General features: G+C 36.6%; 1 protein-coding gene and 1 long non-coding RNA gene across 8 annotated transcripts in view; one reads left to right on the plus strand and one right to left on the minus strand.

Moving 5' to 3' along the window:
* LOC109503243 overlaps positions 1–8,410 on the plus strand; it is a 94,404-nt gene extending 85,994 nt beyond the window's left edge. Inside the window, exons 8-11 of one of the 3 annotated variants that reach the window (XR_006587148.1) lie at positions 546–642; positions 1,657–1,796; positions 2,298–2,462; positions 7,042–8,410. This is a non-coding gene — a long non-coding RNA (uncharacterized LOC109503243). Of the gene's footprint in view, positions 1–545; positions 643–1,656; positions 4,888–7,041 lie in introns of those variants that run through there. The other 2 variants (XR_006587144.1, XR_006587147.1) reach the window with 2 other exon arrangements.
* The window catches only part of TENM2 (teneurin transmembrane protein 2), a 2,391,334-nt gene that overhangs the window by 1,224,263 nt on the left and 1,152,361 nt on the right, over positions 1–14,710 (minus strand). The window lies entirely within an intron of this gene.

Here is a 14,710-nt window from a genome sequence, read left to right on the forward strand (position 1 = left end):
TATATAAAAGCAGGGACTTGGTCAAAATTAACCCATAGTTTATAGTTTGCTGACCCCTATGTTATAGTGATTACATTAGCTCTTTTCTTAACTTCAAGCAAAACATGATGTAACTGGCTTTTCTTCATAAACTGGAAGTAGTAATGGTGCATCTTCTCATGCCAGAAAAGATGACTACTTTTGTAACTCCTATATAGTAACCCCATAGCATGTTTTAATTAACAGGAAGGATAAAAAGAAAAAAAAAAGATTTAAAATACCTTCATATTAATCATTTGATGGACAGCTAATTCAGGATGCTATTAACCCTAATTGTGCCACAAACTTATTGTTCGATACGTTAATATGCCCTTCATTCTTATTTGTGTCAATTTCTGTACTGATAAAAGGAAGTATAATGATAAAACATTATTATATATCCATGAGACCAAGATAACTCATTCAGCCAGTCATTGTTAAACAGAAAAAAAAAATCACATAGTACATTCTTCCCATATTTTCAAAGGAAAAGAAATCGACATTGCTTTGTTGCTTTTACTCAACAGATATTTATCGAGAACATACTATGTGTAAAGCGATGTGAAATACAGAAACCTCTCTGGCATGTGTACAAGAATGATTCAGCTTTTTGTGCATTCACATGTAAGTGTCTGAAACGGTTAAATGAAAAATGTCATCATTCTTTTGCTAAACCTCAGAAGAAATGCAAGCACTTTCACTCAAGGATCAATATGACCCAGGGCCTGCGAGACCCCAGGTTCTCCAGAGAGTGCTACAGATTGACAGGATCGTCTCTTAGTGCTTGATTTGACATGAGATACAGTGAAAGACACGTAAACCCCGAGGTGAAGAGCCTCATCTCAGACAGTTCCATATTGGCCAGACAGGCATGGGGGCTCAAGAAGGCAGCCTACTTCTCCCATAAGTCACTTGTGAATTACTCTCTCTAAATTGGCTCCACAGCTGTGATTTCCAGTGCCTAGAGTACCCTCCAAATAGCTGGTTATAGGGACAAAATAAAAGCCTGCTTTTTCCTCAAACACACACCTTTTGGCAATCTGCCATCCCAACTCATGAAGGACATGCAGATCTGAAAAGGGACACTTCTGAAAATGGTAGATCAAAAGTTTGGCAGAGGGCTGCTGTCAGGGACTCAAACACATAGCTTATTTCAGTTTTGGAGACCTACAGAGTAGATCTAGGAGTGAAACTTGGCTCAAAGGGAGCCTCAATTCCTCAGACCCAAACATGTGACAATGAGGGAAACTGTACCAAACTCTTGTTTCTTTTCAAAGGAAATGAGAAAAGTTTAAAAAAGGAAACCAGAGGGGTATCTAGGTGGTTCAGTTGATTTAGCATCCAACTATTGATCTTAGTTCAGGGCATGATCTAACAGTTCATGAGATCTAGCCCCTCCTAGGGTTCTGGGCTGACAGGGCAGAGCCTGCATGGGCTTCTCTGTCTCCCTCTCTCTCTGTCCCTCCCCTGCTCCTGCGTGCTCTCTCTCAAAATAAATAAATAAACATTAAAAAAAAGTAAAATAGAAGAAAAGCTAAAACCACTACCTACAGTATTAACCCTTTCTGGGAATCTGTAGGAAACTCACAATCTGGCTAGAGCCATGAGTTACAAAAACTGAGTTTCCCTGTCTTTCAGACAGTAGATATTCTGCTTTGATCTAACCAGCTGCTTGTGGTGGAGAGTTAAGAGATCTGAAGGTGACTGACCGATGTACATGAAAGCTGGTATTTCAAGGTACACCAGCAACCTGGGCTTAATGTATCACCTCTGTGTAGGTAAGTTATTTGTACACACACACATACACACACACATCATATCACATCACATACGTACTGAAAGAGGTACAAAGGAAGGAGGAGAATAGTGAGGAAAAGATTATCTTTCACAAACATACCTTTTATACATAAATACACACAGATACAGAAACAGTGAACAGAGAACCAACTTATCTCTCATGGAAAAGTGATTCAAGTCTTTTCAATCCTTCGAAAGCATGCTTTCTTTGAGCCTGGATTATGAGATAATTCCTGCATTACTATTTTCCACAGGTATCCTTCTGAAACTGTGTCAGCCATTTAATCTGCAGGTTAAATTAGACGCCTTTATCACCTGGCATAACTTTCAAACCCTGCAACTGTCTTACAGCCCTTCTGGTTTCATGGAAAGTTCACCAGGTTGACATTTAGTTACATGACTGAATTCTAAATAGGGATTAATAAAATGATTAATTTACTCTTCTCTTCTCCTCTCTCTCTCTCTCTGGTTTCCCCCATGAGTCATGGTTGGCCATCTACAAGAACACAATATCTAACTGAGGAAAACTGTCTTCCAACCGCAGCATCTGTCTCCCTGGCAAGCTCTGCTGACAGTTGGGCCCTGGCTGTGGAACTGTTCAAGAATCTTTTTCGGGCTGAGCTATTAGTGGGCTCTCATCCTCCTAGGTGCGGCTTCCTACTGATTCCACTCAATTTGAAAGATGGATTTGTATATATTTATCCTTCTGAGAATCTGCTATTGTGCAAATACCTCAAATTGAGACCCCCCATGGGAGGCCATGAATGACACAGGAGCACTTGCGTTCCTTTTCCTGCAAAACATCTATAAAATAGTTCGGTGGTTCCCAAGGGTCTGCTTCTGGGTATTATATAAGCAGCTTCTCCTTCAGAAAAGGGAAAGGGATGCTTCAAGACACAGAAATAAAAATGCTCACATTTCTCTAAGGGAATTTCAAAATAGCAAGTTGCTTAAATACCAAGGAAAGCACCTGGTTTCTCTCCAAGCCTAAAGATAGCCTTTGATAGTTTAAGAAATGGAAGCAGGGGTGGGGGAAAGGAGAGGCGAGTGAGGAGGTCATGAACAGCACCGGAGAGATTGTAGAACACACAGATCATCTGGCAGTGCGCATCTGAGTAAGTTCTGTCATTTTTGCAATTCTATAAAAAGCACTTAGTTAAGAAGTTTAGTGTTTTGTTTTTTGAAAAGTGGTTAAGGTGGAGGCATATTTTGTGGACACGATATTCCAGTAACAGCACATCTGTCTTGTTCTAATTCAGAGCCTAAAATACTGCTGTCAGGCTCTCCCTTTCTTTCTTAAAAATTTCTTCCCAAATCTACTTTATCTACTTTTTTTTTTTCAAATAATTACTCAACCCTGAGACCCCCTGGAGGCTTCTGATTTTTAAAAGAATTAGAAAAGGTCTCCAGTTATTATTAGATTCCATTTTAGAGAAGAAAGCAGAAAGTGAGCAAGATAGGCACGCCTTTATGTTGCCTGAGTTACTTTTGAAATTTGCTTCATTCAAAGGCCAGGATAGCATGGAGCACCTTCAAACTATAAAGTAAGAATTCCACTGGACCAATTATTTGTAACCTCTCACTGGAAGTAAAAATGATTTAACCCCCCCCCCCAAGACCTAAAGGCCTTTAAGAGAATCCAAGAAGCTTCATACATTTAATATTTTCTAAGAATAAATATGGAGAAAAAGATTAAGCCTTCACATATCCAACTTACGTAAGTCTGACAACAAGAAAAAAATACACAGTGGAAAGGATTCATCTCAAACAAAACTCAGAAAAGAGGTTTTTGCAGAGTAGTAGTCCACTGGCTAGATCTCTTTTGTTTATAATATGACGTAAAATTTGGACCTATCATATATTCTTTCTTATGGTCCCCCTTGTGAATTGAGGTTGTTAAAGTAACATTGTAATTATCTTTTATCTATAGCATGATTTATTTATAATATGAAACTCCCTTTTACATTTTTAGATTCTTAATACGTGAAGGCTCTCCTCAACAGTCAGAAAAAAAACTAACATTGAAATATGAAACAAATATTTATTTCACCATCCATTTTTTTTCCGGAAAATTACGAATGGGACTCCCATAAAAACACTGCTACACATCTCGTTTTAAACATTTAAAAATGTTTTTCAGTTTTAAAGGTCATATTTAGAACTGAACCAACTATGAATATGAATAAGTTGTAAGCCCTGCCTAACGCGGGTGTCTTTTCAAGTAAAAGACAAGACTTACTAATAGTCCCATTTGTTGTCCATTAAAAATCTACTCATTGTGTTCACAGCAATCCACACGCCACTCTGCGAGCCTGCTTGGACAAAGCCTTTGCTTTGTGTGTATCAGATGCAAAATTTACTTAAATTCCAGATAATTGCACGTACATCTGCTAGGCTTTGTCACTGGTCTATATGAACATTTCCACAGTGTATACAAAGAGCAATTATCTAACAACTAAAGAAAAAGAAACAGTCATTTCCCCAAATTACAGCCAGCTCCTTTATCAAGGAGTAAGTTTGCTAAAAGAATGCTACCCCAAAACACTTTTTTAAAATAAAATGTATTCACTCACACCACATACATTAACTACACAGAACAAAAAAGGGAGCTTTTCAACTGTCAAATTACTAGGTCTGAAACAAGGATAACTGCAATTTCAATAAAATCATCTCACAGAACACTGAAGTTCCCCTCTGGAGAAGAGATTAAAAAAAAACAAAACAAAACAAAAAAAAAAACCCAAAAACAAAAAACCCTCACACCCAATTTAAATCAATTTGATGCAATGGTATAAGTTCCTATTGTGTATTCATAACAAAATATTTCAATAATAGTCACTTACCCTGTTTATCATCTCAGTTCACTAATTTGAGACAGAAGAGCCAGAATCAAGATCACGAAGGAAAGTCAAAACAAGGAATATTAAAAAAACAAAAAACCAAACAAAAACAAAAAAAAACCTTGAGACAAAAATCTTAATTAACAAGTTTTCACTTCAATCCTTAGTTGATTGCAAACAGCCCTAAGGCTCTCCAGTGGGGCTATTTGGTCAATGTTTCTCCTCTTTCACTGTCCCCACTCCACCCACCCACCCCCGCCCCCCACCACTTTTCCCTCTCTTTTGTTTTTTTTCTTTTTTTTAACTTGGTGAACAATCCTATTTTAAACTGTCACACTCAACATGGCCAACCTTCCTTCAAAGCCCAATCCAATTTTCAGACCTTAACACCTCATGCCAACTAAACAACATCAACGGTATTCCACTTCCATGGCCTAATAGGGTAAATCTGTTCTTTTAACAAATTCTCAAACTATCTGCAATGATCACAGTGGTATCATTAGAATAGAGAAAAAACTATGTAATACAAAGACTAAAAAATTTTGTGACGTTTGACCTGTTTGAAATCTATCAATTCAGTGGCCATTTATTTCTTGCTTCACTTTCATTTAAATATCTTCATTATCATTTTGTAAAATGCATTATAGTACCAGCCAAAGCTATTAGAAAAAAAAAAATCAGCCTATTCCCCAAACTGGAGAACCATCATTATCATTAATATTTCATGGAACTGCATTAAATGAGACAATATTCAATATTTAACTATCTAATCCTATAGTAATTTATATTAGAAAATACCAACCATGTGAGAATTCAGCCAGTTGGATTATTTTATTGGATGAACCTTTGTCATTATTAATAACACTTCAGTATCTCATATTTTTTCAGCACAGAATGTAACATCCAAGGGCTAAAAGTGATTTTGTTTCTAATTAATTCTCAAAATCCTTGGGAGACAGTGATGGGAGGATAAATATTAATTTGGAATTGAAGAATAAAAGACTGAGCCTTTAGATGCCAAAGTTTTACTAGAGATGTGGATTACTTGCCTGGGTTATATATGTCACTAGGTTTACTAATAATTTAGTGAGGAAGACCTATTTAAGCCTTGGAAAGTCTAAATTATGTGGGGGGGGGGGGGAGGATGCAGTTTTGCTTCTTTCAAGTACCACAATATTACCAATTTATAAGTAGAAAGTTGGTCTGATCTATTCTCCAGAATTCCTATTAATTTGCTTACAAGCAATCACACAGACATCCAGATGTTCTCCACATGTACTTCAAGCAAATCCCATTTACCTATTTCTCAGACCATTTGTCAACTTTACATATTTATACATAGGCAAACTTCAGCTCATTTGAGGTAAATTATCTTTAACTTCATCAGGAGCAGAATTCAAATGGATAACTGTTTAATATGAGGCTTGGTGATAAAGCTCTACGTAACAAGCATTTGAAATTGGTGTGTGCCAAAATCTAAGGAGTTATGCTTAATACTAAACAGAAATGTCCACCAATTGATTTTAAGCAAGAGAGAAGTTCTCACTGCTAGTCGTCTTTCAAGTTTATACACCAAGCCACTTGTCATCCCTCCCTTAAAACCCTAAAGTCACTCATAGGATAATGGTAAATATTTGCTGGAGGCTCTTCATTTATCTGTTTTGTTGACATCTCCCCCTCCTGGTTGGTTATTGATTGATTGATTGATTGATTGTTTTTATTTTGAGGAAATTCCACTTATATCTTGCTGGAAATCGAAATCTTCTTATCTCATTATAGAACATGAAAGGGTCAGAGTATGGATTTCCCAGACTTCCTAGTTACAGGGGTATGAAGAGTTTATCAAGATGCAGCCAAGTGAAGGGATGCACCAGCCCAGAACTTTGAAACAAGAGCCAGGGACTCCCAAAAGAAAGGACAGGGGTTCCTTCCAGGCCTGGTATCAACAGCCATATCCACGGCAGTAGTGCTGGTTGATACTAATGGCAGTGGCAGAGCCCAGTGTCAGGGATGTGGAGGGCTCCAGCTGGGTACCCAGTATGCAGTGGCAGAAGAAGTGCCAGGTTCCACATCTTTCCTGGTGATTCCATAATTCCCAATATCCTAAAGTTCCTTTTCTGTTTACATTAACCAGAATTAGTCTGTGTAAATTACAAGCAAGAATATAACTTGATCCCACAATCAAAAATAATAATTCCAATTGTGCTCTTATTCTGTGTTGGTTAATTTTATAAACTGCTGAAAAATAAATTAAGAGCTCCTGCAATATTGTGAGTTGTAAAGAACATTCGTTTTCACAGAGACTAGGAAGCCTCCCATCCAGAAGGACCCCAGCAGCAAATGGTAAGTGATCTCATAAATCCTTGGAAATTCATGTACCCAACAGGAAGAGTCAACAATCAAAGTTTAAATGAGGAATACATCAGTGAAGACCCTTCCTATTTTTCTCAGCCATGGCTTCTGTGATTCAGATCAACAAGGAACAGAAGATGGAAAAGAAATTTTGATGTATCTATGATTTGCTGGAAATGAGATATGCACATCCTGAAAATCACAGGAAAAATGAGCATTAATCAAGAGACTGACCAGTGATATCAAAAGTCAGAGCTGACTGCCTGAAGTCTGGAAGCTATTACCTAGGGCTGTGGAAAGGGTCAGTGTCTCTATGTACTCCTCCGATGCCTTCTACTTTCAGAGCTATTCACCTGGTACTTTTCAAGACTATTACCCTTCCCACAAATGACTGATAAAAGATGAATCTAAGAGAGTGAACAAGTTTTGAAAATTAACTCTCTGAACCTCCATATTCACTATGCTTTCAAGTTCAACAGGGAAAATATTCCGTTAGAGAGCATTTTTCATCTATGGTATTTTGGGAACACTTGAAAATTTTCTTTCCGTCCCAATTCCTATAATCTTCCAAAAGTCACTCATAAAAGAAAGGTAAATGATAAATTGATTCATTGGTCATGAAGAATATAAGTTGACGGCTGTGGGGTATGGAGTCATTCAGGCATTCACTGACTGAATTTACACAGGTAACAGGCACATCCTAAAAATGACAAGCATCAAGATTTGTCCTTACTCTCAAACCTAGATGTTAACCATGATCTGATTCCTCGTGGCAAAGATCCATATTTTAATACTTGTCCTTCGTTTTTACTCTTTATTTAGATATGTCTGTTATTAGATATCCAAATAAAAATAAAAATAAAAACAAAAACAAAAAATGAAAGAAAGAAAAGAAAGCTCAGAAGTTATGTCTCTAACCTCACCTGAAGCTATGCTTTCCTCAAAGTAAATACATTTGGAGTTCGAGGGCAATGCTAGTCAAAACAAAACAAAACAAAACAAACAAAAGAAAAGGCAAGAAAAAAACCAACTTCTGTAATTAAAATGTTACTTTACACACACACACACACACACACATGCACACACGCATCACGGTACTTTTGCCTATATAATGTAAGCTTCTAGACCAGAGATCAGTCATATACACACACAATACCTAAACTGTGTACGACTCTGCATACACCCCATGGGGGATTAATAAACACTTATGAATTAACTGACAAGAGAAAAACCAAGAAATGACAACCTTCAGGGTAGCCGTAACACAATTTTAACTTGAAAATTGCCCAGGAATAGACTTCACAATCTATGGGAACATACACAAATCATATAAAAAGAAGTGCGGCCCCTCATATACCTAGAGTGGCCTTAGGGAATAGCTTAGTGAAAAATCACTGTTGCAGAAAGTGGAGTTCAGTCTCTCTAGCTACTGTTTGGCTTCTGCAGTGAATCCAGGTGAGAGAAACTTTTATTCTGTAATAAATCTATTACAGAATAACTTTTAAAACATAGATTAGAATAGATGCAAAATGTAGCTCACCTCTAAAATTTTCTTGCTATGTCAACAGGTATAAAACTCCCTCTCCCTCTCAATTCTCAAGACTCAACGTGCCATTTTAATTTCTCTGCATTCAAATGTGAGAAAAGCATCATCTACAATGCTTAAATAGTTTCTTCAACAGAAGCAGCCCCAAATAAATGTTAATTAACAATAAATAATAATTTACTCATTGTCTTCTTTAAATGATACATTAATGGCGTGCTGTAATTCTTAAAACACAATTCATTCAGTATCGCCTTGCAGACAATCTCCAAATGCCGCAAGTTCAAAAGTGGCTTATTTTCTTCCTTTTAAGTTTGTATACACATTCTACCTTGGGGGTGTGGATAGGACAGATTTATAAAAATTCAGAGGTCTGAAATTGAAGAATTACAGAAATAAGATGATGCTTCTGTTAACAATTAGGCTTGCCACATTTACTTGAAATAATGGCTATTGCAGTTGCTATCTATTTTAAAAAGCTACTTCCACAATGATAAATTTCCAAAAATGTATTATGAGAGCAAGTGGGGAAAAAATAAGACATAAGCTGTGAAGATCGATCCTCTTAAAAGTAGACGGGGGTTAAAAAAAAAAAAAAGAGACGAAAACCAGATTGGATTGAGGTAAGGAATTCTTTTAAACAAAAACACAAGAGATAAAGATAAAAGTCTGTGTATGTTTTTACCATCAAAGACCAAACACAAAATCTATTTTAATTCACTGCCTTAGGAGTGCTGTCTTAGCATTCCCTCGGTAGAGTAGCATGTACTGGTCAATAACTTTGCAAACACCACCCTGCCTATCACCTTATCCGATCCCAGACCACCATACTTCCTCAGATTCCCACGCTCCGTCACACAGCCAACGCGTGGGCTTGGTCATCTGCCTTGTCGAATCATTCAAGCCAGATTTCCAACACACACCTTGGAACATCTAAATCATTATTTGTTTCAAAGTGTTACAGAACTCCTTACTTTTCTTTCTAACATTATCATCAAGTGGTTTGGAAAAAGTCTGCTAGTGATAACTCCCAATGTTTTACAGATTTTCCTACGTCAAGCCAAATACATTTGGGGGTGACTCTTCTCAGTTTTAGTTCCCTACATTGAAGCAATGAGAAAGGATAGTTTTTTATGCTGTTGTTGTTTTTTGGGTTTTTTTTTTCCTTGTTTTGTTGGCAGTCTCCTCTGGACTGTGGAAGTGATGATTGATCATTTTTCCACACTCATCCACAGCCCTCTCTGTGGCCACATGTAAATTCGCCAATGGATAATTAAGCAACAGACACATCCAATAAATATAATAAATAAATTTGATTTTTCCCCCCTTAGTAATTGGTTTCATCTGACTGAGTCTGATTATGTGTGGGGATATATAAACAGGATTAGAGAGGAGAAAAATTAGATGCTGGGTCACACAAATTGCAGAGTCCTAACCACTGTGAAATGTTTTTGTAATAATTACATTATTATTCCTAGGGTTAAAATATAGAGAAGCAGTTTGTGTCTTCTCAAGAAGTTAGGTCAGGCTAAAAATAAAACTGATGGCATGATTATTACCATGAGGAAATAGTAGCCACCTACAGAATACATTTCCCTCTGGTCTGCATTCCCTTCCCACCACATTGCCCTTCCCCACACTTCCATCAAATCCATGCAGGTAGTGCTAAACTTGAACTCGCATCTCCAATTTCAGGCGTCATACCACACCAAACTACATGAGTGAAAATGAGCTGGGCATAGTAGATGGTGGAGAATGAGCAGATGTTTGTATACAATTATTGCCTGAACAAATCCTAAGGCAAAATTAAATTAAGTCACCTTTCTGATATATTCTTGAGTGATACAAAGAACAAAGTTTTATCTTGTAGTTTAAAATAAGCACGCTCCCCTATATCCATTTACTTTCTTAGACATACTTTTGGCATCAAATTACTCTTACCATAAGATTTAGCTCTTATATGAGCACAGTACCTGACCTGTCTTAGGAATCCAAAAATGGTTTATTGAAAGAAAAAAAAAAAAAGACTGAAAGACTGAAATACTTTCCTGCAGCTTTAATTTGCCCATGTTCTTTGTAAGTAATATCTACTGAAATGTGTAGTATATAACCATATACTCTTACATTTGAAATGGTTCAGAAAAATTATCACAGCTAAGATCACAAAGTCTGTTGCAATGAGTTCTCCAATAATAACTATGATTTTAGCTATGTAGATGTCTACTATTTAGCCATATGCACGGACATAACTATCTTCTCTAATAGTTCAGTTTCATTCTTAGAAATCATCTAAGAACCCAACTTGACTATTTCTAACATTCAAAATGCAATTTTCAAGTGGCACTTTAAAAAAAATGTGTCACAAATATAGCAAGCAGCTTATACAAATTTGTGAAATGGTTATTTTACATTGTGGGATTTTTTTTAACCTTTGCCAAAATCATTTCTACTTAATGATATATTTCTTTTCTCCACAGATACCCTTATTCCTGTAATTAAAGTAGGAGAAATGTCAAAACACTGAGTATCAGTTAAATCCTAAGCAATAATAAAAATGACATTTAAACATAAGCTTTTCCCAAAAGAATCCTCTGTAGAATTGTCCTCTCTAAAGATTTAAAATCAGTATGTTATTGTTAGTATCGGTCTGATCTTCATCATATGAATTCTATTCTCCAATGTTAACCCTTGCCTCCTTCAATGGAAGTTTGGGGGAACCTAAATAAACAAAAGAAATGATTTATTCTTTTGAACCAAATTCATAAATAAGTCCTTTATTTTACAGAGTCCACAACTCCCTTTTATAGAACTTAAAAAACAAGCACTTTACCAAGGCCATATGAACAGAAATGGATCATAGAAAATTTCTGATATTTTTTTTTTTAACAGGCTTGAGCCTATCTAGTTAAATCATTTAGTCATCAGAACAATTAAGCAGAATGTCTTCTGGAAAGCCGAGTTCCAAACTTTTACAGATCTGCATCACATTTCAGAAATCACCAACTAATACAATAATAAGGACAGCCAAACTGAGAAATCTAGCATCCTGTTTGTATTACAATAACCTGCGGCTGAACTACATTAATGAAAGGGGGAGCTTGGGGGGGGGGAGTCTTCACAGGTGATCTAAATAAATAGCAAGAAGCACAAAGCCTCCTCCAGAAGGACTGCAGCCAAGGCCAGAGAAGTGGCAACTTCTAAAGAAATCACCACTCTCCTCCCAAACCAAGTACTCACACTTTCCCCAGACAGATGCGGTATCGTTAGCACCCATCACCAATATTCTGGTGGGAGCCACAGAGCAGTGATGAGATGAGGAACACAGGAAAACTGTTCCACCAGAGTCAAAGTTCAATTCATATTGTCCAGGGAGAGGCGTGGGGAGTCTTTACTTGGGAAAATAGATTTCATTTTAACATACAACTGTATTATTCACTCTCTAGATCTATTCACTAAACTTAGATGAAAAGAGTTGAAACGCCCGCTCTCTTTTCATGCACACTGCTGCCGAACAGCACAGAACTGTACGTTTTTTTTTTTCCCCTGATAATCCTTTCGGTCTAAAAGGCTTCTAATTCTACATTTAGTGGGGGTGGGCCAATTAAAGTCCTTCAGCAAAAATGAAGGAACTTTATTTACAAACTATTTCTCAAGGTGTGCCATTTTTTTCTTAATAAGAATTCAGAAGAAAAGGTTGCAATATTTCAAGTGCAAAATCACACTGTAGTACATAGTATACTAAATAGACTGGGGCACTGAGTAACATGAATTTTAGAGAAAAGATTTTATACCTCTTCAACTTTATGAAATCTTTCAGAAACAAGAGTAGGGTACTCTTAACACAGCTAAAATTATTACCTTAAGTAAAAAAAAAGTATTTTATATTCGTTAGGTAGAGAAAATAATCCAAATGAATTAAAAAAAATATGTTACCAATACAACAAAGTTTTGAACAATGTGAATGTTCCTTTTATAAACAAAATAGGAACGTAGCACAAAGAGATACTTTGAAACAGCTACTATTTGCTCTCACCACAAAAGACTTCTAAGATTTCTGTTGGGTTCACAAATTTTAAATGAGGTATTATCTAATTAGATACTATATCACATTTTATGAAACACTGCTATGTCCCTTTCCATTTGGAACATATCAAAAGACACCCACCTGCCTTCTAGCCCCCTGCAAAAAAAAAAAAAAAAAAAAAAAAAAAAAAAAAAAAAAAAAAAAAAAAAAAAAAACAACAACAAACAAAACACAAAAAAACGTTCTTGCCATCTCCCCTGAAGGTTGTCAATTTGGTGTGTGCACTGTAAGGGCAGAATGGAGGTTTCTGACCATGAGTAGATCAGCACTACTAACAACAAAACTTTTGCTTTACCCAAAGTGATGAGAGACAAAACATATACTTTTTCACATAGCCCCATTTGAGGTAGTAGCTTGATGTAAGTTTTGTCTCTTTAAATCTGACTTTGAATTTAAGTTTGAGTTCTTAAGTAGGGAGGGATAAAGGCCCTTGCCAATGACCTTGACCGTATTTCACCAAAAATCACTTCTCAAAATTAGTCTACAGAGAATAGAAAACAAAGGAAAAGCGTGCCAATACAGGTTTTCCTTAAGAACACACAAGTAGTTCGAAGTTCCATTCAATTACACAATGAAAAGGATAGCAATTACTTTTAAGAAACATTCAGTAGCTCTAGCATAATAAACACCTCATACATGCAGAGAAACCTCCACTCTTATCAAAATGAAAATAGGAACCCTAATAATAGAGGCAAATGTGACTGTCAAGTTCCATAAGCCAACAGTCTCTTTCTATATATAGCCTTCTCCCCCAAACTAAGTTACCTTCTCCCCATGATGTTTGGAAATGCAGAAATTCAACACAAACACCAACTGAAAGTAAACTCGCTCATTTATCAACAAGCATGATAAAAATATGGAATTACTCTGATACATAACCTGAGATCAATACAAGGCACAGAAAATTAAAATGAGCTTAGTTAAGATTCAATGGAAAATGTAATAATAACAATAATAATAAAACCACTGACAGGCCACAAACACTATACCACACAGACCCATAGAAGAGTAATTACAAATCCCACTGGTTGAACAGTCATCTAACCAGGCACTACACCCAAAATGTAGGTATGTTTAATATTTTAACATAAATTCTCCAAGCTTATCAGAAGTTGCCAGGAAACTGGAAGCACAAAGAGGGGTGGGTGGGTAAAAACCCACCTCAGTAGGAAAGAGTATGTTCGTTAAATCAATGAACTCTCTCGGTCTTCCCAGCTAGTAAAGATGCTGGTGCTGAAGCTAACTGTGATGTTTCCTAAGTGAATTCATGCTCTGAATACATTACATAACAATTAGAAATCTTGCCCCATAGGCCACATAAAATGAGTCCTTAGCCTGGGCAGTTAGGTGTTTGTGCCCATGTGTGTAGAATATGCCAAAGAAATAATACAGCTGCTCAGCATGGGGCAAACTGCTCTCTGGTTTGGGTCCTAGAATGAGAAAATCATGATGCTTTAGAAGACTTGGCTACTCAGGATCATAGTTTACTATATGTATTCATTTTTCTTTGGTACCCAGACAAAACAAATGCTCACTCAAAGACAGCTGTGATGCTAATTAATGGAAGTTGAGTCCTCCCCCCTCTTCCCAAAACTTGATCAAAATGGTAAATTCAAGCGAGGGTCCTTGAAAATATTTTAAAATAGCAATTTTGCCATCTCAAAGGACCTATGAGTAAGCTGAGCTTTCATTCTAAATAAAATGCCTTATTACCATCAGCAAACTACAAAAGTAGAAATAAGCTTTAGATCTCAGGAATCCTGTCCACAGTTTCAAGAAAAGCCTTTGTCAACACAGGCAACCCAGAACAGGTGAATTTGCATGGTGTCTTGGATTTCCTCTATGAAAAAGAGGGTCTGACCAGTTGAGTGAATTTACACTTTGTTTTTGTTCTTCAGTCCTGAACAGGCTGCATGCACTGTTTTATGCTGTTCTTCCAACAGCAGCTAAGTTTACATTAAAACAAAGTTTAACAGTATTACTGCAAACATATTCTTTGTACACAGGTAACCCGCTGTTCCATGATGTGGCAACCACAAAGCAGAAACAGGCTTCCTTAAATAACAGTACTTTCCC

This window comes from Felis catus, chromosome A1 (assembly GCF_018350175.1).
Source record: "Felis catus isolate Fca126 chromosome A1, F.catus_Fca126_mat1.0, whole genome shotgun sequence".
NCBI lineage: Eukaryota > Metazoa > Chordata > Mammalia > Carnivora > Felidae > Felis > Felis catus.